The sequence below is a fragment of the Polyodon spathula genome, chromosome 10 (assembly GCF_017654505.1).
Source record: "Polyodon spathula isolate WHYD16114869_AA chromosome 10, ASM1765450v1, whole genome shotgun sequence".
NCBI lineage: Eukaryota > Metazoa > Chordata > Actinopteri > Acipenseriformes > Polyodontidae > Polyodon > Polyodon spathula.
In genome coordinates this window covers 31,525,707-31,553,485 of record NC_054543.1, presented here as the reverse complement: position 1 = coordinate 31,553,485, position 27,779 = coordinate 31,525,707, and the positions used below count along the sequence as shown (strand labels likewise).

Here is a 27,779-nt window from a genome sequence, read left to right as displayed (position 1 = left end):
CATTGCAATTTCAGGATCTTCCGGGAGTCTTGATGGACATTTTGTGCAATGCAGCCAACACACACAGCTTATAACGGTCTAGGGGATCACATGATGCACACTGCAGAACAGGGCCAATTCTATTTTTACATCTTACATTCTATAACATTTTGGCCAGTCAGTATACTGTATTTTTATAATTAAGCCATAATACATGGTGCCAGAACAGATTTGAAGAAATCAGGCATGAGATTTAGGAAAACTCCATTAACATGCATTTCAATTTCCTTTCTTTAAGGATCGAGACACCAAATGAGTGAGAAACAAACAAACAAACAATGTAGTGTTGTTCACTGGTTTAGTGGGTGGGCGATGTTAATGTTGCATCTTTGTTTTTTCTACTGGTAATCGCCCTGTGCAGACGCTTTGTAGTTTGTTAGTTTTATCCCCTCAGGGCATCATTAAGTTAACAATGGTTCATCAGATCTGATGCATGAACAGAGCAAGTCAGGCTAGTTAAAAAAAAAGACAAAGTACAGGGGTGAAGCTTGGTGTAGGATTCAGCTAATTTTCAACTGTGTAGAAAATCACAGCTTTTCTGTGAGTAGAATAAACAGAGAAAAAGCCTTTATACAAAAACAAACAAAAAAAAAACTACTGACTGTGCAATTTCAGTACAGACATAAAAGGCTTTAAAAATGTACGTCAAGAATTGAGCCACCCCTGATGTGGTTTTTCTGATCTTTCATTTTCTTTCAAACACTTCCATAATTACACCAGAAGCCTAATCTTGAGCACAGACTATTATAAACACAAGCTGCTTATTTCTCCTTGTCTCAAGCTGCTGTGTTGTGCAGCCAAATCCAACTCTTAACTAAAAAAAAAAAAAAATCAACTCTACAACAGGACACCCGCATAAGAACTCGGTTAAAACTTGTACACATCAAAGTGGCGTTCGTAATAAAGGCAGTGTTACTGAAAATCAACACAGCGGAATGCAGCTTATTTTTGCATGGGCTCCGCCAACTTGAAGACTACCCATCACTTAGAAGAGTGCAGTAACTGCTGGTTGAGAGAGTGAGCTTAACCAGTGGGAAACGGGCAGAAGGCATACTGTAATTAAACAGTGGATCTCAAAGCTCAGGGTTTAAGACAACAAAATAACACACAACAAGCAAACCAGAAACAGACTCCTGACTGACAACAGGATGTCATTTTAGAGGGTACCACATCATTAAAGACATTTTAAATAACATATTGTTTATTAAAAAAGGTTAAAAGCAGATTCTAATTTAAAACAGCTTTACACTGTAATCCATCAAATACTGCCCCCTTTTGCTGGCCAGCATTTTTCATACTAACTTTTTAAATAACTGATCCAAACTGGTTATATAAAGACCCGTACTGTGTACTAGTTGTGGCAGTATGCCACGACAGAGCTGTCCAACTTTCAGGTCTTTAAAATGGCTGGCACTGTTAGAGTGAGCTCTCCAAAACTAAAACAAATGAAGTCAAATCCACAGCAGTGTGCCACCCTAAAGAAAAACACATTTTTATAGGAACCTCTCTAGTCAAAAACTAAATCTTCTGAATTTCTTCCATTTTTAACACACTGAAAAATATTTTACAAAACCTTGGATTCTTAGCTTGAATTTAACCTGTTTTTATTCGTATTGGTATTGACTAAGGATAAAACCATTAAAAAACAGTGAGGTCCAGCTTTTTCAAGACCTTTAATTCACCAACACAGCTTGCAAACTGTTAACGAAACATAGCTAGTAAAACATACTTTTCAGACATTAAATTAAGTTTCTGAATTGTTTGTTTGTTACTTGTTTTATAAAATGAACTGTTTCATTTTACTTTTGGTGCAGTCCTTGATATAAAAAAGACAATATACTAAGCATAGGGTCATAAACAGTTAATAACCCAGAATAAAACATTTTGCATCTCCAGCTGCAATGTATGTCTGAGTCTCTCTGACTCATACAGTCCCATCGTTGTGGCGAGGGAACTGGAGAAGCCAGGGAGAATTAAGGGTGTGTCGCGACTGGCTTGCTGGCATACAGAAGATACATGAAAAGAGTTTCCTGCAGAACAGTGTTGACATGTAAAAAACGTGCTACCCAGCCAGAGAATAAAATAGTTTTGCGAGTGTGATAAGATAAAAACAATAGTGGGAGTGGAGTTTTTTTTTTTCTTTAAAAAAAGTGGTTGAGCGGATTTGCTGAGACGGACGCAAGGCTTTCTTCTATGAATAATTTACGTCACATTAACCTTATGTTAAGTATTCGGTTCTTTTAAAATTATTCAGACATGGGAACTTGAAACCTAAGTTACATTTCATTACACACGACTGAAGCAAGTGTCTTGTGGAATGTTTAGTTTGATTTATTTGAATATTTAAGAATTTATAAGCTCTCCTTTTTTCAGGAAGGCTCAGTTTCCTTTGTCAGAATAACACACAAGTCCGAAGAACCCTTACTGTCCATCATACTGTCACATGTTGCACGCCCTATTGCTAAGTACGCAGCTGAACCCCAGTGTGTTATGGGTTGCTGTAATAGGGGTGTGGGAATCTGCTGCAAGAGATTGAAAGAGAAAAAGGAGTTGCCATTGAAATGGTGACTTGGCGCCAGGATATACTATTTACAAGCAAACAAAAGACCATGTGATGCTACCAGCGATGGTAGAGTACAGAAGGGCATGCAATAAGTGTAACAGGAACAAAAAGGCAAAACCAAAACACTGGGAAAACACAACTAAAAACAAAAGGTGCCATGAGTATGACTAGCGTTGCTCTTGCTATAAAGACAGATCTCACTGACATGCTCCTGTACTTATGGGATTGAAAAAAAAAACAAAATTAGCCCAAAATTAATGAAAACACTGACCCTGTTCCCAGATGTGGAGGTCAGATGTTTGGTTTAAGCTTGTTGTGCGCAAGTCTCACACAGCGCATCTGGCTTGTTTCCAATTTACAAAAACAAATGAAAGAAAACCCAATGCAGTGCACAGAAAAAAAGAAATACAAAACCACTCGATCCCACTTGCAGCTGCGTAAACACAACGCAAGGACGTCTTCCTGCAGTATCTGTTTGTCTGTAAAATCCAGTGACAAGCGCAGTAGCACTAGCCGACAGTTTAAAATGAAAAAAGTGGAAAAGTAGATTAATTTGAAAAAGACTGAGGTGGAGTGGATTACACAAACATGTTTCAGTCCAAACAGACCATCGTCAGCGCATATAAATTGAAATTGCTTGTTTTTCTGATAGTGATGCCGAGTTGACCTACTATTTAATAACCAAGAGGTAATTCACAAATTGTGTAACATGTTCGTTATTACAATTAAAGGACATTTTACTAAATGCCTGAGGAATCTTATTTTTAATGGTTATAGAAAGCAGTTATTTTTAGGAAGCAATGCAGGACTTGGATAGCCTGCTAATGTGCCCTGTGCTGGAACAGGCAGTGGGGGACTCCTCCTTACAGCTACTGCTTGACAATGCCTAGTCCTGCTTTGCTACAACATGTCATCGTATTCTGAAACAATGTCACCTGCTTAGGCCAAGTCTGAACATTCAAGAGGTTTCACTATGATTACCATCAGGATGTGAGAAACCTTAGTGTGTGGAAAACCTGGGCTTCAAATCCAAACAAATATTCCTCCCAATTCACCCCATATATGAACTTTAATTCTTCCAAAAATTATTTCACCTAGGAGAAAAAATGTATTGGGTATTCAGTCTTTATACCCCCAGGAAAAAGACACTTGATAACAAAACTGTAAACCACAATACTATAACCATCAGCATCAACAAATACCACAAATAAAGGGTTACAAATATTTTGCACTATTTATTTAAATGACAACATGTATTTTTCACTCAGGAGCATGCCAGCATTCCTTGAAGTGTTGCAATCAGGCCACCAACGCAGCACGGCGTTCAGCAAACAAAATGGACGTTCTCTGTATACAGCAAGTTCACAAGGTGGGGAGTGAATGGACGTTGATAGAATTCCCAAAAAACAATGACCGACAGGATAGTAAATAAACTGCGACTGTTTTTAACGAAGAAATTCAGAACAATTTGCAGTTTCGCAGTACACAGCAACAGTAAGTGTAGCAGCAGTACTGTCAATGCTAAGTCAAGGGATGTTCATTGAACACTTTTAAAAGTCAACTCTTCTGGCATATAAAATTAAACGGGTCTTGCAGCTTTCTATTATATTATAATAACGATATCCCTGACCTAGTATCAGAGCTGTGTACCGTTACGATATAGGCTATATATAGATGGTTTTAATAGGTTACTATGACAGTGCAGTCAGATGATGCCCTTTTGAGGTATTGAGGATGTTCACCTGAAATGAGGCAGTGGTTGCAATTGTAATTGCATGTTGTCAGGCACAACCACAGGGATCCTTGGCGTACATATTTAATTGTATGAGTCAGGGACACACAAAGCACTTCAATGCTTTTGTTAAGTCTTGTATCACAATTTCTGCACAAGTTTTCTACCATATCACAAGTTTTCTGCACCATTTTATCTGAAAAAGACTCAACTTTATACCAAGAAAGAACTGAAATGCATCGCTATGCAGAGTTTCAGACAGGAAAACAAACAAACTCTGCAAATAAGACCATGTTATTGGCAGATACATTTTTGCAACCATCTCCAAAAGTCAAGCAGAGATTGGATTATAAAAATGACATTGGCTACCAATATTCTAGCCAGCCTGTGCCGAGTGTTTGAGTTCCAGGATTACTGTGAAGGCGATTTTAACATTGAATCCACTGAAAAACAGCAGCAGAAGAATATAGGTATTATATACTGCTGGTTCTCTGCATTTAAAATGTTTTTCAGTAGACATTTTCTTTATTTCTGTTACAGAACACAGCAGCATACTAAATGAACCTACACAGTGGGACACATGAGGAATACATTGCAGTTTGCTATCTGATGTTACATTTCTGTCATATAAACATACTTGGTCAGAACACACACACTTAAATACATTTATTTTTATTATTATTATCATTTGTTTATTTAGTAGACACCAAGGCGACTTACAGAGACTAGGGTATGTGAACTATGCATCAGCTGCAGAGTGGGGATGGGTCGGTATATCTGTTTTTCGGTTTACCGCGGTTTAGGTACATTACGGTATTAATACCGTTCCTTTTATTCTAAACCGCAATTGTGTTATACACCGGTTAACGCATTTTTTCAACTGCAAACACGCTTCTGAAAGCGATGGTACTTGCAGCCTTAGCAAAGTGTCTGAGGAAGATCTTTTTTTGTTAACTGATACTGTATTTTGATAATGGGTTTGAAGGAAACTGTCAACGACACAGAACACACGTTTCAATTGCTATGTTCTGTTACCCAGAGTTTGCTGCGCCGGCTGCTCTAGGCTGCTGTCTTTCTGACGTCACACTCAGCTTTTAGAGAAACGCCTTCTCCAAACCTTGCAGCACAGAACACATTTTCAGCGTGCTGTATTTGTGTGGATTATCAACAGTCAGTTTAATGTAATAGATAAACATTACATTTATTGTAAAATTATACATCACTTATCACGGAATTAGTACGTTGTTTTTTTTTTTTTTTTTTTTTTTTTTTTTTTTAATTATTTATTTACTTATTTAATATAGTGTGGACAGGGCTGTTCACGGCTTCATTGTATAATGACAAAATGTTGTTCGCCTCCGCTACAAGGTGGCAGCAGTAGTTTTAGTGGTTATTTGCATTACGATTAGCAGGTCACTCGTGATCTTTGCATCGTCCCTTTGGTTCACAGCCGCAGCCAGCCTCCCGCAATAACATTTCAAAGCTCCGCTGGGCTGTGCCGAATCTGTACAGATTTCTGTGGGTGCTGAGTGACGTCAACAGCGCATCTCCGAGATTGTGTGCAGGACTGCGGAAATCTGAGAACACAACCCGTCTCAAACAAAACTAGCACAGACCCGCGACTGCAGCAGGATAGCCTACGTATTATCAACGTTGACTTGTTTAAATCATTCCATGAAAGGAAGTGTGTTTTGTTGGCTTTATTTTTGTGAATTACAGTAATTTACGTTAGTCTTTCTTCAGTTGGACCACACAGCCTCCTACATTTACTTGTGTTGGCTGTTGCAGCATGCTAACGTATTGGCTCCTCAAGTCAACTGAGATCTGCATAAACCCTTTAATGCATTCTAAATGACACTGTAATTGTGTTGCCTGCAGAAATACCTCAGAAGGGCTGGTTTGTGCCTCCCAACAATCTAATATAAACCACAGGACTACCCTTAAATCATTATTACCCTTAAATCATTTTTACTTTACAGGATTAAACTCGTACAAATCAAATACGACTGCGTATAAGGCCACAGTACAGTGTACTAAAGTCTATTAAATCAGACAAGCCACTGAAATATTCTGGGAAACAACACGTTGTTTGTCTAAGCTTGCTCTCTGCTTTCACACCCAAAAACAAAATACAACACACAGAACTGCATTCGACAGCTCGCTAGTAAATCCCGATGCAAGTCTTATGACGAGAGTGCTTAATTGTCTTGTAACCAAAACCAGACATATTAAAAGCTCCAGTCACACTGTCTCCCAACTGGGAGTGACTGGTGAACAGGGACAGAGAGGGTGGATCCAGACTGTCAAACACAACCTTTGAAGAAGGCAGCACTGAAAGTCAGACCACCGACATGACTTAACAGCTTTTCTAGTGATGGGTATTCTTAAAAAAAATAAATACAATTTTTTTTTTTTAAGTTTACGAGGGGAAACAGAGACAGCCTCAGGGCCTTTGATGATGTAACATACCTCACGGGCTGCGACGTCAACGTCTGAAACACCCGTTCACTATTTTGTGTAATCCTTCGCTTTAGTAGTGAGGCCAGGAATGCACTTTGCGGTGGGGAGACATGTTAGGTAGAGCATGCTGGGCAGAAAAAGATAATTCATAGGCAAGCCAGGGCTGTTTTGTCATCCAAGGATGGAAATATGTACCAGTCAGCATTAAAAAGAAGATTGAACATGGTGGAAGGGATTTTTCTGTGACGCTTTCATTGTACCTACACCCTCGCCTTACTCTGTACGAGAACAAAATAAAAACACAATTGACAATCATTTTTTTTTGTACCTCCTTCATTCCCCACAGGGCACCTACACCTGTGATAAGAACGTTTTGTTCCTCCCTATTTTGTTTTGTTTAAAAAAATATATATTAAGAAATGACGGGAGAGGATTTTGATCACTGCAGCATTCTCTTTATGAATTAAGTAATACATCCATAAACATGAGGACTATTTAGGTGTTAAGTCAGTGAAACCCCCAGAAGTGAACATGTTTTCATTCTGATAAACTGAAACATTGAAGAGATCACTTAGTGCTGAACTTTGGGCCTTGGCATACAGACAGACAGACATATTCCTCCAAGTCTGTGGCTGCAGTAGCAACGTTTCTCCCAGCAGGTGTCACTATTGTGCAGAGGCAAGAACAGTGGGAAAACTGCAGAATTAGATAGCAGAAATATGTCACTTTGTTTAGGTGCCATTATGTTCCTTCTTATAAAGCAACAAAGATATGATACTGGTAAAAACATTTTGAAACTTGCATGAATTGTATCTGCCATTTTGTCACACTGGAATTTAAAGAATATGACTACTGTACTTTACCATCCTCTGCCTGGATAATTATATAGAATTTCAGTTCTGAAATGCTCCCAAACACACTTTTTCAATAGGTGTCGTCTTGTGGATAAAAAAACATAAGAAAAAAAATAGATCTTTATGGGTTTGGCTAGTATGATTCTCATCAAAAAGCAAAGAGCCCAGCAAACAACTCAAATCACTTTTTGTCTCTTAAGATTAATCTCTCGCCTCCCTTTGGTATACCAGTTCTGATTCCATCCTCTGGCACTGTATCACTACATGTGTTGCTGCCGACTGCCTTTTTATGCCTTCAGGAGTCTTGAATAGAGCTCCTGTGTAGCGGGACTAGAACCATGCACACTAACAGCTTTTCTGTGTGCTACACACTCCCCCCTCCACGGTTCGCCTCAGACGCATACATTTACACGGCAACATCTGCGAGACAGCAGCTGCCATGCTTTGCATAGCAACTGCATGGGGAAGGCTACAGACTTGTCCAAATCCTCTAGGTGAAGATGAAACTTTACTGTGGCCACTTTCCCTGATAGAAACACTCAGACACGTTAAGGTCACACTGCTGTTAGACTGCTGCTGCATGCTGCAGTTCACACGCTTGAAAGGTGTTAGTATTTTTTTTTTTTACTTTGTAAGTCACGTAAGGCAGCCATTCCTTATGGGCTATCTGGTCTTTTTACTCCAAAGAAAAAATGATTCCTATTTGATACATTCCTGTGGTACAGTACCATGCATTCTGAACTGATAAGAAACTGTCAACTGCAGGGCATTCCTGGGATCGCACAGCAATATCTATGCAGAGATTGCGGCTAAGCTTTCACTCAAAACTAGCATCTTCTGGCTTCCCGTTCACAACTCCCTCTGTCCGAACATAGATCCCTTTCAGATAGAATAAAACAAAATTGCAAATTGTGGCGAAATGTAAAAAAGTGCCTAGACTAGATACACAAAAACCCCAAAAGAATGTGCCTGTGACCATAAGGATTTCGTTGAGGAAGACAGCAAAGGAAAGAATGTACAACTTAAATGTGCAAGTACTGTCTAGTTACTATAGTAACAATAATAATACTACATTTATTTTGTATAGCACCTTTCATTAGTTAAAATAAAAACATAATTAACACATATTAAAACAACAACAAACTACAAAAAAGCCAATTGATAAAAATAAGTTTTTAGACCAGATTTAAAAGCCTCTATAGCCTCATAATCCTTCAAATGTCCCGGCAAATCATTCCAGATGCAAGCGGCCACAGAACAAAAGGCCCAATCACCCATCGTAACACAATTAGTTTGGCACTACTGGCAGATCGCAAATTGCACTGGGGCACTGTGACAGAGATTGAATGACTCTTGGTGTTAGAACTCCCTCCCAACCTGTGAGGGCACTGTGTAAAAGGAATGGAGTACCCTTAATTAAATGGCACGACAATTTATTCCTTAGGGTAGGTGGAAATCGGTCATTTAGGAAGGAGGCTGAGCTACAGCACCCAAGCTCAATGACTTGGACGGGAGAAGGCGTGGCATCCGAGGATTGGAGGAGCGCATGCTCTCGTTAACCTAGGGGTCATGGACGAGGGTATAAAAAGGGGGCGTAGTGAAGTGAACTTTTCCTTTGTACATGGTTAGCAACAACCTAGAAGGATTCCCGTTATTTGTGAGAAACCGTGAGTGTTCTGTTAGTTTGTCTTGTAGCGCTGTTTGTTTGTATTGTCTGTTTCAAGATTATCAGCATCAAACCCAGACACCACCACTCACTTTTCACTAAGGAACTGTCTTTGCACCACGAGCACTTAATTCACGCACTGTAGGAACGGTGTCTGTGTTTTGTCTGGGTGAGAAAAGACTGGACTTTTGGTTGCGGGTCAAACCCGTGGGAGTTTACAAAACAGAAGTGATACACGCCGTGTACCACTTCCATCATTATTATTATTATTTACAGGTTTTGCCATAAGGCTGTGGACATTATAATTAATAAACACCCTTGTACCTGTGAATCATTGTCTGTGTGATTAATCCGCTCTGCACTGCACTCACCTGCTCGGACTCACCACCTTGCCACATAGTGACAAAGCATAGCCTTCAAGTAAGCTGGATCCAGGCCATGAAAAGACTTGAAAGTAAGCAGCAAAATCTTGTAATCAACTCTGTATTTAACCAGTAACCACTGAAGAGATGCTAAGATTGGTGATACATGGTTGTGCTTTCTTGTTTTTGGTAGTACCCATGCAGCACTATTTTGTACATATTGCAGCCTTTGAATTGATTTTTTAGAAACTCCAGAAAGCAAAGAATTACAACAGTCCAATCTAGATCTGATGAAGGCATGTATTCGCTTCTCTGCATCAGGCAATGATAAGGACGATCTCAGACGAGCAATGTTTTGCAACTGTAAAAAGGACGCTTTGCAGGTATTCTTGATGCGAGCCTCAAGAGACAGTGTTGAGTCAAACCTCACACCTAAGTTTGTCACTTCAGGGGTTGGACTGATCTCACATCCCTCAATTAACTAACTGAATTTTTTCTGCATTCAAGTTTTTATATTCAAACAATTAAGCACAGAAACGTCCAAAGAAACATCAGGTTGAGTCTGGAGATAGATCAGCATAGCAATGATATTCAATTCCATAACGACTGATTATTTGACCAAGAGTGAACACATAAATATTGAACAGAACCCCAGGGAACACCAGATGTAACAGAACTGAAATCAGAGTTAAAACCACCGAAGGTGACAAACTGTTTTCGATTGGACAGGTAGGAAGTAAACCACTTAAGAACAGTACCAGAAAAAACAAATATGTCCTTTAAACAATGTAAAAGAATTTCATGGTTGATGGTATCAAAGACAGCACTTAAGTCCAACAGAGCAAGAACAGATGGAGTCTGCGGCCATCAACAAATCATTTAATACCTTAACTAAGGCAGTTTCTGTGCTATGTGCAGGTCTAAAACCAGACTGAAAAGGTTTATAAAGCTGATTAAGCACTAAGTGGGACTGAAGCTGTGACACTAACACCTGCTCTAAAATTTTTGCCAGAAAAGGTAAGTTTGAGATTGATCTGTAATTACATAAAACACTAAAATCTAGATTTCTTTTTTTCACTAACAGACTAAGAGCAGCCAGTTTGCAAGGTGAGGGGACCACACCAGACCTCAGTGATTAATTAATTAATTAAACTAATTACAAATGGGCACAAGGATGGTAAACAAGGATGGTGGGCACAGAATCTAAAGTGCAGCTGGAGGAATTCACTTTGGCAACTAGCTAAAGGAATAATTTCCACAAAGTCAGTTAAAACAGTCCCAGTAATGACAGGAGGATCATTAGTTAAAATAGCATCAGATTAGCATAGAATACAATTTAAATTTTATAGAATCCCAAAAACTATTACACTGATCATTGAAGGCTGGTAAAAGGACTGTACAAGTTGGACAGTTGGTGCTATATACATATTGGTGTTAGATACATTGGTGTTATATATATATATATATATTGTGACAGATACGCTGGTATTATATATATATTGTGACAGAAAAAAATGGCCAAGCATTTTGGAAAGTAACCGAAAACAATAATTTCATACAGTATGTAAAAAGCAGAAGCCCTGAAAAAAAAAAAAGCATTTATATAAAACTTGAAAATAGCTTAAAATACGCACTGAAAAATGAAATGACAAAATCAGAAGCCCAGGGCTGGATTGTGCATGTAGGACGTTGGGCCCCTTTGCTCACCCATATTTTGGGGGCTCTATGTGAATGGTGTTATTAGCATATTGGTTAATCTGGCCTTGCGTTGGGGACACAGTGTGTAAGCAGAGCAAGACGATTGTATATGTAGCGGACATTTCTGAGCCTCTCTATCATTTATTTATTTTTCTTACGTGTTCAGCCATGGAATTTACCAAAAAATTAAATACATTGTACAATAGTAATCTAGCAAGAGATTACAGACATTCTTGTGCAAAATACAAGTACAGCGTAAAAATGTGCCCCTCAACCACTTACTGTATAGTCCTTTCTACTTGGAAACATTTACACTGGCCATAAAATGGTTAACTGCAAGAGTGATAGAATGACACAAGTTAATTGTATCAATTTGTGTGACCTAAGTAATGCCTAGTTTTATACTTTTTTGTAGTTGATACTTCTAACAATCAATAGGCATTCCTGATATTGATAGAAATCCACAGGTTAAATGTATCAACCTGTGCCACCTAATATCTGCCTAGATCAGGGGGTGTCCAATCCTGGACCTGGAGGGCTGATGCTTCCACTTAATTGGTCCAATTAAGTAATTTAGGGCACAGTTGGAACAAAAACCAAGAGGGTCACCGGCCCTCCAGGACCAGGATTGGAGATCTTCAAACACTTTGAACTTCCAAAATTACCAGGCGTACCCCTAGTTTTAAAAAGCTATGTATTTAAAGGACAGATAATACTTTGGATTTATATAACATCTTTCACCAAATAGGATACCAAAGTTCTTTACACGCAGCAGCTATTCTGTGCCAGCAAACTGACACAGCAGTTAAAGTGGGAGAAGTAAGGAATTGCTAAGCCAGTTGAACTACAGGAGGAAATTTAGGTAGGCCAGATTATAAGTGCCTGAATTGGAATTTAACCATTATATTTGCATGGTCCAACTGTTTGAACATTATCTATAGCATAGTTTAAACTATCAGGAATAGAAAAGGAATATTTTACCAATACAATACAATAGTATTTATGTTAAGTTGTTGAAGAGCACTGGTCTCTTAAAACCCATCAGTGAAAAAGCTGATATAGGCCCTCATTGTATTTTTGTTTTTGTGTGTGATAGGTGAATAAAATATATTGAACTCCGCCATTCTATTCATTTTGAGGTCTGATAAACCTCTAGGCATGACTATATTGTAGCAATCCTGGGGGGAAGAGGAGAGAATCAGGATAGTGTAGAGGGTGTGTGTGCGTGTGCAGGGGTTGCGTGGTTGTGTGGGCGTGTGCGTACAGGGTTTGCGTGGTCGTGCGTGCATGCGTGCGTGCAGGGGTTGCATGGTTATGCATGCGTGCGTGCAGGGGTTTGCGTGGTGGTGTGAGAGGATTGGGGAAGACAAGAGTGTGAGAGAAGGTTGTATTTGGTGGAGATAGAGTGAAAAAGGGCACGGTAAAAGAAAAACTACTACAATCATGTTTTCATTTTCAACTCCCAGTTTCCTTTCCCTCACTTAATGATTTTATTTTGCTATTATTGAATTATTGTAAACATAAATGGCTTGACTTTACTCAAAGTCTACTCATGGTTGCAGTCTCATTTCTGTCCCAAAAAGAACCCAGAATGCTACAATACATTGATGGACATTACATAAGAAAATTAGATGTCTTTTTTTTTTTTTTTTTTGGAATACCATGTTCCTTCTCAAAAATGTGTTTTAATATTAGCCTTTAATAAAGGAAAATGACTGCTTTAATAAATTTTCGTGTATCTATTCAGTGCTATATAGTTTCTTCTAATAAAAAAATACATTTTCTTTAACATTTACATTTTATTTGTTTCTTCTTAAAAAATAATGTTGTCTGGGGAAGAGTAAAAAAATACATTAACTTTGATTCCTGTACGAAGGGTTACTCTTAAATGAATTCACGATCCAGTTCTTGTGTACTTTTTTATGGTAAACTGAGCATGCATGACTTAGAAACTTGGCTGTCAGCTGAGCAGAATATCCCAAATAAGTAAAAGCAGCCCAGAATTTGGGACATTACCTAAATATCAAATTGGCTCAGAATTTGGGATGTTATCTGAAAATCAAATCAGCCCAGAATTTGGGACATTACAAAAGCAAAGCAGCCGAACCCTGAGAAAGAACAGAACTGCAATAGTGGGCAGGATACATATTTGCAATTAAAATAGATCATGCAAATGATTCTAGATATATGCCATAGAAAGCCAATTCTTACATCCGTGCATAACATGACAATTTATGTAAAGTAACAGTCACTCATAGTTTGTTATATTAGTACAGCAAAATACAACATTATATTTTAATTGAAAGGTTTCGGAAAGCAGTGTTCATGGGTTGTTTTGAACGCCCTACGAGATATTCGGATACAACCAAGGCCTGTATAAAGCTAATTTGATACGAACCATATGAAAAGTTTGAAATATGTAAGTGCACTGTACACAACACCATAAGAACCTGTTAAAAACCTGTTAATTGCAAGGTGATATTTCCTAACTTGTACTTTTTCAATGTACACATTTTTTCAGTACCTATCAATAATAATGAGAAAGCGTGTTCGAATTGAATTAGATAACACTTTAGTTAGACTTTTTTTTTGCTGATCATAGCTGGGCATGAGGCTTGTTAAACTGTGTATGCCTTTATTGCCTTGTACCATATGACAGAAATCAAATATGAGTAATAATTAAATTAATTATTTATTATTAATTAAAAGATCATTTTAATTAACATTCAAACATCAGTAGGAACATAAAACACAAAAAAATGCAATATGGATCACAGACATAAAAAAAGCTTCAGTCCCAGGCAATAAATTACAAAAGCATTAGCAAGTACATAATATCCACTGAGGTTAATGGGTCAGTGGTTTTGTTAGTTTACCAGAAAGTCCAGCAGCTAGTATATACAACAGCAAAACAAACACAATGTTTATGTTCATAGATTCCTTCTACGGACTAGTATTAGCATTGCATTCAATAGAACAAAACAATGTAGTTTAACAAAAACAGGAATAACTTATGTCCTTTAACTTCTTTACTGTTTTCTTTTGAGTGAGAGAAACAAACACTATGGACTTAAACCTTTCTTGCCGGCTGCAGACATCCACATTTGAATTTCCTTCAATCAATCTTTATCTTATATAGCGCCTTTCATAGTGGACCATCATTACAAAGCACTTTATAAGATGCAGTAACAACAAGAAAATTCATAATACTTCAAATACAGAGAAATGCATAATACATTGTTTATCTTTACCTGCCTTTTTTTCTAAAATTCCAACTCCCAAATGAAAAAGGAAAGCTTCTAAAATTTCAAGAGGCATATTGTGCAGATTTAAGACAGAACGTGTTTTTAAACTGGCCCTAAATTTATTTTCCTAAAACGGAAATAAATTAATATGTAAATTGAATTGAAATTCAATACTTTGTAGAACCACCTTTGGCAGCAATTGCAGCTGTGAGTCTTCTGGGGTAAGTCTCTACCAGGTTTGCACATCTGTATTGTGCAATATTCGACCATTCTTCTTGGCAAAATTGTTCAAGCTATGTCAAGTTGGATGGGGATCGTTGGTGGACTGCAATCTTCAAGACTTGCCACAGATTCTCAATCGGATTCAAGTCTGGGATTTGACTGTGCACTCTAGGACATTCACCTTCTTGTTTTTAAGCCACTCCAGTGTCACTTTGGCTGTGTGCTTGGGGTCATTGTCCTGCTGAAAGGTGAATCTCCATCCCAGTCTTAGGTCTTTTGCAGACTGAAGCAGGTTTTCCTCAAGGATTTGCCTGTATTTAGCCGCATCGATTTTGCGCTCTACCCTGACAAGCATCCCCATAGCATGATGCTGCCACCACTATGCTTCACAGATGGTTGGTGTTACTTGGGTGATGTGCTGTGTTGGGTTTGCGCCAGACATAACACTTTGCATTTAGGCCAAATTTTAGTTTCATTGGAACACAGAATCTTTTTCTTTCAGAGTCTCCCACATGCCTTTTTGCAAATTCCAAGTGGGATTTTACATGGGCTTTTATCAGAACTGGCTTCCTTCTTGACACTTCCATACTGGCCAGTTTTGTGGAGTACCTCATCTACTGTTGACACATGGACAGTTCCTCCCATCTCAGCCATGGAATACTGTAGGTCTTTCAGAGTTGTCATTTGCCTCTTGGTGACTTCTCTGACCAATGCCCTTCTTATGCGGCTGCTCAGTCTGGGAGGACGGCCTGCTCTAAGCAGATTCTGGATGGTGCCATATACCTTCCACTGCTTAATGATCGACTTGACTGTGCTCCAAGGGATATTCAATACCTTTGAAATCTTTCCCCTGATCTGTGCTTTTCCATAACTTTATCCCAGAGTTGTTCTGAAAGCTCCTTGGTCTTCATGGTAGTATCTTTGCTTTGAATGCACTACCCAACTGTGGGACCTTACAGAGACAGATGTATTTAATCTCAAATCATGTGAACCACTTATTGCACACAGATTGACTCCATTTAACCTACTGGGTGAATTCTGAAGGCAATTGGTTGCACCTGATCTTATTTAGGAGTGTCATAGCAAAGGGGGTTAATACTTATCTAATGAAGACTTTTCAGGTTTTTATTTTTAATTGACTTTTTTTTCACACACCCCCCCCCCCCCCCCCTATTTTTTCACACACTGAAAGTGTTGAATAGGTTGGAAAAAAATCCCATTTATATGCATCAAGATTTCAGGTTAGACAACAAACAGTGAAAATGTCCAAGAGGGAGGAATACTTCCTACATGCACTGTAGATGAAATGACCTTCCAGGGTCTCCAAACTGCCCAACCTGTGACTTTGAATAAAGCGCTTCAAAGGAACAGAGGGCTTTCCTTGTGTCTTCATTTGTAAATTACCACTGAACCATAGCGCCTGTCATTTCACATTTAAAAACAAGATGGCATAAAAAAACAAAAAGCTGCAAAGTAAACCCAGTTTGATGTCGTTGGGAGAAGCAGATAATAAAATGAGGATTTGTCTGGCCGTCGCGTGTTTCACTTCACTATCATTTCGTTCATGTTTACATTACATTAAAAAAAAAGTGTTTATACTAAAGTCAGAGCACGGTTTGGAGTGGCTGTGAGTTCCACAGGAAATTCTATTCCATTGTCATTTTGTTTTTTTCTCTCTGGCAAATGGTTTTCTGTTAAAAAGACCCGTCTTTATCTCTTCTTTATAAAAAAAAAAAAAAGTATTCCAGAGAAGCTTATGTTGACTAAGAATGATACTGCAGGGTGAATGTCTTGGCTTGGAAAAAGGCAGTGCTTCCTGTGTGTGTGCCATGGAACTTGACTGTTTACAAGTCCTGGAGCCAGACCGGGATGGGCCTGGAGACTCCCTGTCTGTTTCCAGCTCTCCTGCTCTCATTCCTGTTACACAACACAGCCCTCACATTCAATCAGATTTACAGCAAATTCTTCTGCAGCTTGACCTTCCTTTAATGCACCTCCAATTTATTCATTTTTGCACAGCCCCATAGTACCAATTAACAGTGTAGATCAGTTTAGATTAACTTGTTATTCAAAGAACAATCCAGACTTGAGACTAGATTTTGCTCATTAAGCTTTTACTCTAGTGCTACACTTTTTTTTTTTTTTTTTTTTTTTTTTTTTTTTTTAAGAAACAGCTTAGATGCGAGCAAGCCCATTAAATTAACATCCTGAGTGGTTTAGTTTTGAAACATAAGAATTTTATTTAACTTGGGGATAAACCTTTGCGCTTTAACAAAGGTTTGTAAATCTTAAGGAAAGTAGACAAACAGTTTGGCTTTACAGTGTAGTCTGATTAAAGCACAAACATATTTATTTAGTTTTACTTATTTTATAACGATGTTGGACAGACATTTTCAACTACCTGTGATCAGCAGAGCAATCAGACTTTGCTCGAGGGCTGATAACAGGCGTACATTGGCATGTTCTTACGAATCTGCACCAATTAATGACTTCTTCAGGAGGAAAGAAAGTGATGACTGGAAGCTATTCTGGAGAACAGACTTCATTGCAGATTTACATCCCTGAATTCTTTAAAAAGAAATTAGAGGCAGTGATCTTTGAGGAGGTGTCGCACATTCTTCCAGAACAATTTAAAAACCTTGCAGTCCTGGCTGCCCTTGGTGTATGACGTACAGCAGGCATGGTTATTTCTTCTTGTACACCCTGGTAGGGGACAGCGTTAGTCACAGTGGCAGGACTTTGTGTTTTCAGGACATTTGGGTACCTTTCATACATCTTTCATACAAACTTTTTTGGACAGGACCATTAAAGAAAACCAACACATTCATTTAAAAAAAAACTCATTGCATAATTCATTACACAAAACAAAACAATTACTTTTAAATATTTACATACACTAGCAAATGCAACTACAGAAAAAGTCTCAATGTTTATTTAAACTGAACAAAACTTTTCTATTTGTGACAATAGGCAGGGTTGACACTATCAGCAGTTGACCACTGCTTGGCATAATAAGGAGCCAAACACAAAAGATGTGCTATTACAACAAATATAAATAATACAGTACTATGTATCGCATTGTCTACAATTCCATTTTCAATAATTAAAATCAACTATACTGTACAGGTAACACATTGTAATAAAATACTAGACAGCTGTCTTTTTGTCTGAACATTTCAGTACAACAACTTACTGTACCTATATGTAAACTATCTAATCTTGAGGAAATCATTTGTAATACTGATTGATATTAACCAGAGTGTAATAAAAACCAAAACAGAGGAGTGAGTTAAACATGATCAACCTAAATAAAGTAGTGTACAACAGAACTCAAATGAAGGCTTGGTGTTTAGTGAACTCATCTCAAATCAATTTAGCTGTGTCTTATTTAATGTAGCTGTATATAACCCCCCCCCCCCCCCCCCCCCATGCCTTATACTGCCGACAAGCTTTCTCTGCAAACAAAGCCACTTGCTTTACATCTCAGCGGACATATCTGCTAATAAAAAATAAATGAACAGGAGTGATGAAGCCCATTAAAAAAAGCAACAGTTGTGATTAGTTTTAAAATATTGTCAGCACAGGAAATTGGGAGGTGGAAATGTTTTGCTGTGTTTCTGCATGCCTATAAAAACACAACCTGTGCCTAGTCACTTAAGAGCACAAAACAAAACAGTTTGTTCTTCCATGCTCAGTAAACAAATTGAAGCAATGTGCACAGCCTTCACAATTCAAGCAGCACAGTACTCAATTCAAGCAGCACAGTACTCAATGATAAGAATGTTAAAACATTTAAACTTTTTAAGGCCCGTTGTGCTTTCACTGGGATGATGGAGGCTGCTTTAATTCCCATTATACCCATTTCTGCTGTCGAATCACTATTTTGAAGGGGCTATACCTTGTAGAGGGTTTTCTAAAACTACCTTAATTCAGAAATTCAGCTTTTAGGAGTCTTTTCAGAAGCAGTCTGCGTGTTTGAAAAAGAACATCAAATCGTAAGCCTGGAAAATAATTAACTTACAGAAAGAGCTATAGAAATTTATATACACTGTAGCAAGGCGGTAGGAAAGCCCTGCTGTTTAATCATATTGTTTGTTTATTTTTAGAACAGTAACATTTACTGTCTGTTCATTCATCGAATGCTGAGCGCAAGCAAGCACTCAGCTTCCCCAAAACTCCACCTCTCTGTTGTTTATTTCCTGGTTCCTGGTCTGACGCCACCCACTACAGCCATCTTTTCGATTCAATGTAGTTATTTCATCACACCAGATTGCTAGATCCTCCGACTCCTTCCCTCATACTTGTGCACAGCCAGTAACAGTCAATTACGGGTTTGTTCATGCTGACATAAATACAACTGCAAGCATGTCCTAGATTGAGACTCTGGAGCCTCCAAACCTTAATTCGCTGACTGCTGAACTGAAAGAGCACTAGAATCAAAACATGACCACTGCTGAATTAATCGTTCCGCCCTCCTTCCCATATACAACTGGGTTTATTACCCAAGCACGCTCCACATATCAAGTGCCGAAAGTGACTGGACTGTCCTCAGGACAAAGGCCGCTTAACTCTGTAAAGATTATCATTGACTTCTGCTGTTCAGTAGGCAACTTCACAAGCTCTTTGAAGTACACAAATGTGATAAAATCTTAAAAGGTCTTAAATATTCAGTATTTGTTTCACTTCGGTGCTCAAGAAGGTTTAAGGAGAGGTGTGCGTATTGCATTGTGGTGGTTTTGTGATGTGGTCTTCTTCCATTAAGGACTAACTTGAGACCCCCAAACCAAGACCTGTGAAGTAACAGCCAATGCCACTTAGTCCAACTCTTTTGAATTGCTAGGGGAAGAAAGGCTGTCAGAACTCCAGTGACGAAATTTCTTACACACATCTTTGAAGGAGGTCTCCAGTTTGATCTTATAAAGACCTAGGTCCACTGGAATGCTGTGTAATAGAGTTAAAATACATTTTACTGTAAAGAACTGCCTGGGATAAAACTCTTACTGTAATGATATCGACAGGGAAGTTGAATTGTAGCTGAAGGAAACACTGCCAGGTTACGGGGGCCCTCCCAAGCATTCAAGGGTCCCTTGCCCAGAATTCTTGGCACTTTCCTTAACCTGAATATGAGAGCAAGTGCTGTTCTACTTGTGCAACATGCTGTAAATTGGCTTCAACAGCACTCAAAATAACCAAGTGTTATTTACTTCTGAGTCAGCTCAGCGTCAGCAGTTCGGTTGTGGTCTTCTTAATGTAATCCTTTAATGGCTCCCTGTAAGATTCCTCCACACACTCTCCTGTAAATGTACCTCAGTCCTAACCCTCCGACATTGTCCTGTAAATGCACCTCAGTCCTAACCCCTAACCCTCCGACATTGTCCTGTAAATGCACCTCAGTACTAACCCCTAACCCTCTGCACACTGTACTGTAAATGCACCTCAGTCCTGCCTCTGGGTTGGATTCTCCTTTCGCATCCCAACTTTTGCCTCCTGTAACTTCAACGATTAGTTTGTGCCCAAGATGATGCCAGCTGGCTATCTGACCTCACACAGACCTACCTATTCTCTTGTTTCTCTGAATGCTCTACATATTAAAGTTGACTAGGGTATTTAATACAGAGAAGGGAAATCAGATATAATAATCTTGAAAAAAGTAGACAGATTAGTATAACAAGATGGGTGACATTTGAAATTCAATAAAATCGAGCCAATTTAAAATAACATTAATATGGGTTTCTAAACAATAGCCTACATAATCTGCTCCTTTTCACACAGGACCGATTATAAAGTCACATTATGTTTTTTAAACTGAATAATCTGTTCAATGTCTACCTCAACAATGCTAAACCCTTTGTAGGAAGTTAACAATTAGACCGAGATTTGACTTTGTTTGGCAATCTCCTACTATTGAACAGATATCAAAGTCATTTAATATGGTAATAAAAGGAAAATAAAACCTAGTTAGAAATGGCACATTTCAATGCACACTCGTCACTGTCTTTGCTGTTCCTGGTCCCTTTTACTCTTCTGCGTCTTTGTGAATCTCAGGGGGAGAGCAACTGGGACTGCAGAACCCCTTGGAAATCAGAGCGCTACACAGCTTTAATCAAGGCAGAGATTGTTCAACATAAAATGAAACTGTATTCATTATATTCTGACAGCTCTTTGGTAATTGGATCCACTTTCTGAATAGAGCTTACGTTACCAAAAGCAAATCGCAGCTGAACTGGAAATACTCCTGCTGTTAGGCTCTTCTGCATGTGCACGCACACTGTATTGGCTGACCATTTTGCATGCTGTGCCTGTGGTGATGGCCTGCTTACCAGTGTTATTCTTTTAAGATTTACCTTAAACACAGAGAGAGGATTTCATTTAAAATATTTCTGGGTGTCAGAAGCTCTCCTAACTCTTGTCATTTTAGAAACGCCATTCTAGTTAAAACCAGTACAGTACTTTCTTTGAATTTTAATTAATTTATTTTGACAAATCTCGTACAATGTGCACGTGAATTATAAAAGCAGTTTTTAAGAGATAAATATATAAGTTTAGTTTTGAAACCGTGAATCAATGCATAAACATATCATTTTGAGTTTATTCTAGTAGGTGTGTGTCTTGAAATAAGTTTGTGTGAAAATATCAAAACATTCAGAGGTTTATGGTGCCTAGGCTAGTTAAGAACATGTTTCTTGGTTTCAAAGGAATGTGACTCAATTACTTGAGTCACATTCCTTGAATATCCACGGATGATAATGACTGCATATAGGATTGGTCAGAACAAGTGAGTGAGTGGCAGGACTAAACAGCTTGGCTTCCCTCTTTCTCTATTTTATAAGGTAATGTCCTCATTTTGTCTTGTAAAAACAAACGTATTTGCCACTCCAAACAACAAAAGCATCCTACCCTTCCATTTGACAAGCACTACTTCAGCTGTGGATCTTAGCATCTCTTCTAATTTCCATTCTGAGCTCCTGTAAGGATGTATGATGTCACTACAGGGAATGCAGCATAGTCTACAATACATTGTAACAAAACAGGGCGCTATTAAACATTTGGCTAGGTGCAGCACACGCTGGAATTCTTGACATGGCGAGAGGCTGATCAGCCCCTAAACTGGCACCCTCTGCAATATGCTTTTCCTTTTCATATGACAAGTCTACCGTGAACTGAACGGTGGCAAATGATGACCCGAGGAGTTCCTAATTGTTCAAATCACATTTGCTCCGAGACCTCAGATAATTGTTTTATTGAGCCAAATAAAAAGGACTGCCCAACACGTGAACGTCTATCTAAAGACATCTGAGGTGTGTCTCTATGCGTTCCCTTAGCCCCTGTCTGTGATAAACATGCTTCTTTTTATATTACAACTTGGCCTTTCTTTGATTTAAGACTAGCCGCAGGGGATTGTACTAGGACTTCAATACCTATTGTTAAAGCCTCTTTGCTGAGCACTATCCGTTTGCTTAAAAAAAGGTAGAGACCAGTTTATTTTAATGATTTAATCAGTGGCAGATCTCAACACCACTGCCCTTTAACTAGACTAATCCTGTGATTAAAACACTCCCATTATTAGCAACAAGGTGTTACAAATCCTTTATAGTACAATACCACACTTGAGAAATTCTGTATAAAAAGTGTTATTCACAAAGGGGGTTTATCGTTGCTGTTTGATGTTTGGTGTCAACTCCTTTCCCTATTAACTCTAGGGCTGTGAATATCTGTTAACGCAGCTTGGTGTAATCAAAGTCCTTAGTTGGCTTCACAGCTACTGAGTAGTTGTTAAGCCAGTAAGTTAACAAAAAAGATTGGCATCTTCTCATTGCCAGCATGTGCAGAGGGAAGACATTTTAGAAGATTTCAAACCCTTAACATTCTTTGCCACAATAGAACCTGGAAAAGTTTTGTGTGCCAAAGACAACAAGACCAGCAGCGCAATATTGGGAAAGAGCCTTTTCAATCAAGCAGTCAACTGATGCCTTACAGGGCTTATCTGAAAACTTCACCTACAACTTTTCACTGTCTGCCTGTGGCTTAAAATGTGCTGAAATGTTAAAAAAATTTTAAAAATTCTTGGTTTGCATTCTGGTTCGCTGTTTATCTGACACATGGGGATTCAAGGCACACAGAGCGCTGCTCGATATAAAACAAAAAAAAACTAAACATGTGTTATCCAAATAACACTAAACATGTTTTTTGACAGCATTTATTAATACTAGAATGCATTATACATTAGTTAAAGATGACATGCTTTACCACTGATTTAAAAATATATACATATGTATTTTTTTTTTCAATTTTAACACTGTTTTTAAAATTCTTCACAGCAGTGAAGATCATTGTACCACCTCTATTGCCACCTTAAAGAAAATCTTAACTCACTGATCAAAAGCCAAGGATTTTATCAAGCTTCTGATTCCTGGAAGTGAAGGTCTAGAGATATTAACAGAAGTGTAACATTACTACTGCAGAGGTGAAGCAGAGAGCTTCAAACAGACTTTCAAATGATGTCATCGCTGCTACATAACATTACCAGTGCTCTGTCTTTTGTTTAATATACAGGGTGTGTATAATAAAATGATGCAGCAAATTCCAATATTGTATCTGTCTGAAAAAAAGCCAATACAGCCTCTACCTTTGCATTTAGTAATATGCACACGCTTGCAAAGGCCATACATTATGTATGTCTATATCTGGAGACACAATATGGCACAATTTAATAATGGTGAATACTTACTCAAAATATGAATATTTAAAACAAAAGAGTACGTGTTTGAGCTCAATTGATGTATATCTAAAATAAAAAACACTGCATTTTGGTGGTGCTATGAGTTTTCTGTTGGCTGTAGAGTAGCCATTACATGCAGTCCCATTCATTTAAAAAAGTTACAGCTTAGGAAAAAAAAGCATTTTAGGGACACACATACACGCACAAACAGCAAAAGTGGAGCAATTTTGATTGAACAAGGGAAAGTTGAATTTAGTATAATTGGTGCCCAGGGTAACCTTTCCTTCACCTCCCTGCTGCTAATGTACTGTCTGTGCTGGATTGCCAATGAGAGCGATTGGCGCCCTTTGTTCCAGCCTGTCGCTGATGACATGTATGGCATGGCCCCTATAAGCACAGCGCTGGATAATTGGACTTGAGATGCTGAGGTCCTTGTTTCAGCAATTAAAGAACAATTTATCAAAAAGGCAAGTCAGTCACAGTTCAAAGAAACAGCTGCAGGAAAGAAATGGAACACAATCAAGATGCATGCATGCAACAGTGCAGAAACTAGATAGTAAAAAAAAAAAAAAAAAAAAAAAAAAAATGCGGCAGATCTAAATACTATAATATTGTAACATGGACACTTAATTGTTTTTATAGCCTTTAGTAAAGCTAATAGAGAAACAATAAATCACCTTTTGGAGAAAACACAGGATTTAACAGCGGGATTCTACTTGAGAACAGCATGACTTCCATTTTTTAATCGCTTCACTACAATTAAAATGAAGTTCACCTTGTTTTTCTATAGACCTAAATTCCTCTTAAATCAGTAACATGGGCAGACAAATGATTTGTCAAAAGTGGTAAATATGTAAAAGTCAAGCTTACTTCTGTAACTGTACAGTAGATCCAATCAGTGCCGCAGAGATATGCTGATGGGGGAGTGATCGCAAAGTCTGTTACTGTATTTTGCTTTAGCCCCACGTAGAAGTGTCAAAAGACGTACTTGCAGTCTGCTTTGTGGAGCCGACAGATTTCTTTTTTAAACTATTATGGACTGCTATTCTGAGGGGATTGCCACACCAGTCTTTTTTCCCTTCTAGGAATAGATAACTTGATAAATGTTGTCCCCTAACTGTTCTTAACCCTTAACAGTCCTATGTTGGTCCAAGTCTGACAATTTTTCCTTTCCGGTCCGATGTCACCAAAAAGACATCAAGCACTAGTCTCTAGTTGTTTTTTCTTTGGAAAAAGCCGAGAAAACCTTTCAATGGCTGAGCGAGACCGACAGAAGCCAAAAAAAAAAAAAAAAAAAAAAAAAGAGGCGGCGGTCCATTCGCCAGACATAACACGGACGTAAATAAAGAATTTCATGGACATTTGCCAAGCTTTTTGAGATGTTACAGTGATAAAATAATGACTTGGATCGCATTATTGAGCAGTTGGTGATAAAATGAGTGATCAGGAGATGATTTACCAGTATGCACGACTATGAAGAGATATGTGATAAATACAGCAAACAAGGGTGTGGGGCTGGAGATGTAGTGCTGAGTGTCCTGTTAATATGCAGTGCCTTTTAAATCTGTTTTACTCTGAATAAAATTACTTTTAAACAGCGTGAAAATAAAATTGGATCTGACACACCTCACATGCGCTGAATAAATGGACCGCAAAGGGTTAAAGGTGGGGTTCAGAGAATTTTTTTTTGCTGAATTCGCTTGTATGGCACTGTTGGAATGTCAATAAAAGTATCTGTGTAGTTTCAATGTGTCGCTAAGTGCATAAGAAACAACTTTGAAGATGATGCTGCTATTCAAAGTAGCTACTCGGAAGCCTGCGGTTAATTTATGCATGATGTCATACCAGGATAAGCTAGCTGACCAGCCTGCTGCTATCATGCATTGCTGCTCACCAAAACTGTGTCAGACACACGTTGAACGCATCCTGAGAAGTGATCATGGTAAACAAGTGTGTAGTGTACAGTTCCTCCAACACACCAGGACTTTTTAGTATCTCTCCACGAGTTTCCAAAAGAACCTGAACGTTGTTAAAATTGGTGAAGTTTGTGAAGAGGACCAGGGCTTGGGATGCGAAGCCCAACAACAGCTGCATCTGTAACTCTCACTTCACAGGGACAGATTCATAAACCTGATGATAGTTAAGATGGGGGCTGCAAAGAAAGCTTTATTAAAGAATGATGCAATACCATCAACTTACCCGGAGGGAACCTGCAGGACAGCAGCATCAACTGCTACAAGCAGTGGGATATGTACAAAGGGTTGTCTTAATTTACTTATTTTACCAGTGTAGTTATCCAACGCATATCAGTGCTTGCTTTAAAATATGTACTAAAACTTAAAAAAAAAATAACACTGTCACAATTCATTAAGACTCTAACATTAAATGTTTCAGAAAATAGAAAGCACCCCCCCCCCCGTTTTTGTTTTTTTAAGCTGTAAAGATGCATCTCTCCATCGTGACAAAGTTAAGTGATTCGAACCAGCTTTCATTTTATGATTAATCCACATAAACACACACACACACAATAAACAGCTAATGAATCGACAGTTATTACTTTAAATGCAGAAGTTCCGAGATATGGTCTGCAAGAGAAAATAAAATTAGCAGGTGTCAAAGTGGGCTTATTCAAAACCACTATTTTGTGCGCAGCAAAAAATATTAACGTCAAAAAGTAGCAAGCCTTGTTATAAATCTAGGTTAACGACATCAAATGCAATTAGCCCAGGACTACACAATGCAAAGGTACAGCGATCATTAGTATATATTAAATATACTAGTAGAATTTTAACGACTTTCTTTCTTTCAATCAAGCATTAAAACTTCTAAATATTTATATACAGTCTATATTATAGGCCTATAGTATTGGCCAGTGGCTCAAACATGTAGGTCCTAATAGGTCCTGTGTATAAGTTCTGCTCATTGGAATCAGAGTCAGGGAATGTGGAGGCGAATCATCGTCAATATCATAACTCCCACGTGAATCGTCTAAACCGGTGAGATCGCTTTCAAATACAGCATCTGCATTCCTAATGCGTTTATTGACATGGATTGTTGTCCCGGTGTGACGTCACGCACGCGCTCTCTTCCGGGTAGAGGCAGTGAAGATTTTTTTTAAGCTGTCACACGAAACACTTGCATTTTTTTTTTAAACTTATAAGTAATGACTATAAATGAAACTTTCAGGACATGTTTAGAAAGGATAAATACACCCTACTGCACACCACCTTTAATCAAAAAGACCCTCTCAAAAAATACCAAGTCATTTACTTTGGAGTGTTGCTTTTCTACAGCAGTTCTTGTTATGAAGTTTTGCTTGGTGAATAAGGAAAATAAACCCAGTACTGTATGATTATCAATTCATTCAAATGACATGTGAAGAAAGTACCTTTTTTTTTTTTTTTTTAGACTGAATGTTATAAAATCCAGCTGTCCAATGCACAAACATGAACGCAACATAAACTGGACACAAATCTATTGCCAATGTGATCCAGGGGTGAAGGTTTAATTAGCGTACATAACAATTATCTTAGCTCCGTATAAAGAATATTTAATGAAAAACTGAAACTGAGTTCAGAATTAACAGCTTGTTTTTTTCCTTTCGCCGAAGAAAAAAAAAAAGTTTTTTGGTCTGCTGCAAATGTTTTTTCTTTTCAAGCAGAGGAGGACGGGTACGGAAGGTCACTTTGTTCTGCTCAAACTGGTAAATAATTTCCAGAATTCAAATAATACAGAAAAAACAACAACTATTTAATGGGAGGATTATTAAACAAACCCTTAAATGAGAGGGCACTATTTAACAGCAATGTCCCTAAATGGAACTTAGTTCTAGATTAGTACAGATGCTGTGTCCCTTTTCTTGCGCAGGGCACATCGTTATGGTAATGACCTCAAATCCTTGAGTAAATAGCAATAGCCCCACATATCAGCCAAGAATTATTATTGTTACAGGTCGACTACTTTCTCTAGATGTGGAACTTTTAAACAAGTACCATTAACGGTGAATACTGCATGGTAACCCTAAAATGGTTGCTATTTATAGATGACAGCTTTATATAAAACAATACAATAGTAAAATTTGAAATGAGCTGGCTCAAAAACCTTGGTTTTGGTGGCTGTCCTCCTAGGAAAAAGGAGTGAATAAATCAAAATCAACAAGCTGAGCTGGGCGGGTATGTCTCACTTGGGCTTCAATGTTCCCTCAAAGGGGAACACCGTG

At 38.2% G+C, this 27,779-nt stretch overlaps 1 protein-coding gene across 1 annotated transcript in view; it reads right to left on the bottom strand.

Annotated features, from left to right (window-relative positions):
- Positions 1 to 27,779, bottom strand: part of LOC121322106 (bone morphogenetic protein receptor type-2-like) — a 93,535-nt gene that overhangs the window by 13,851 nt on the left and 51,905 nt on the right. The window lies entirely within an intron of this gene.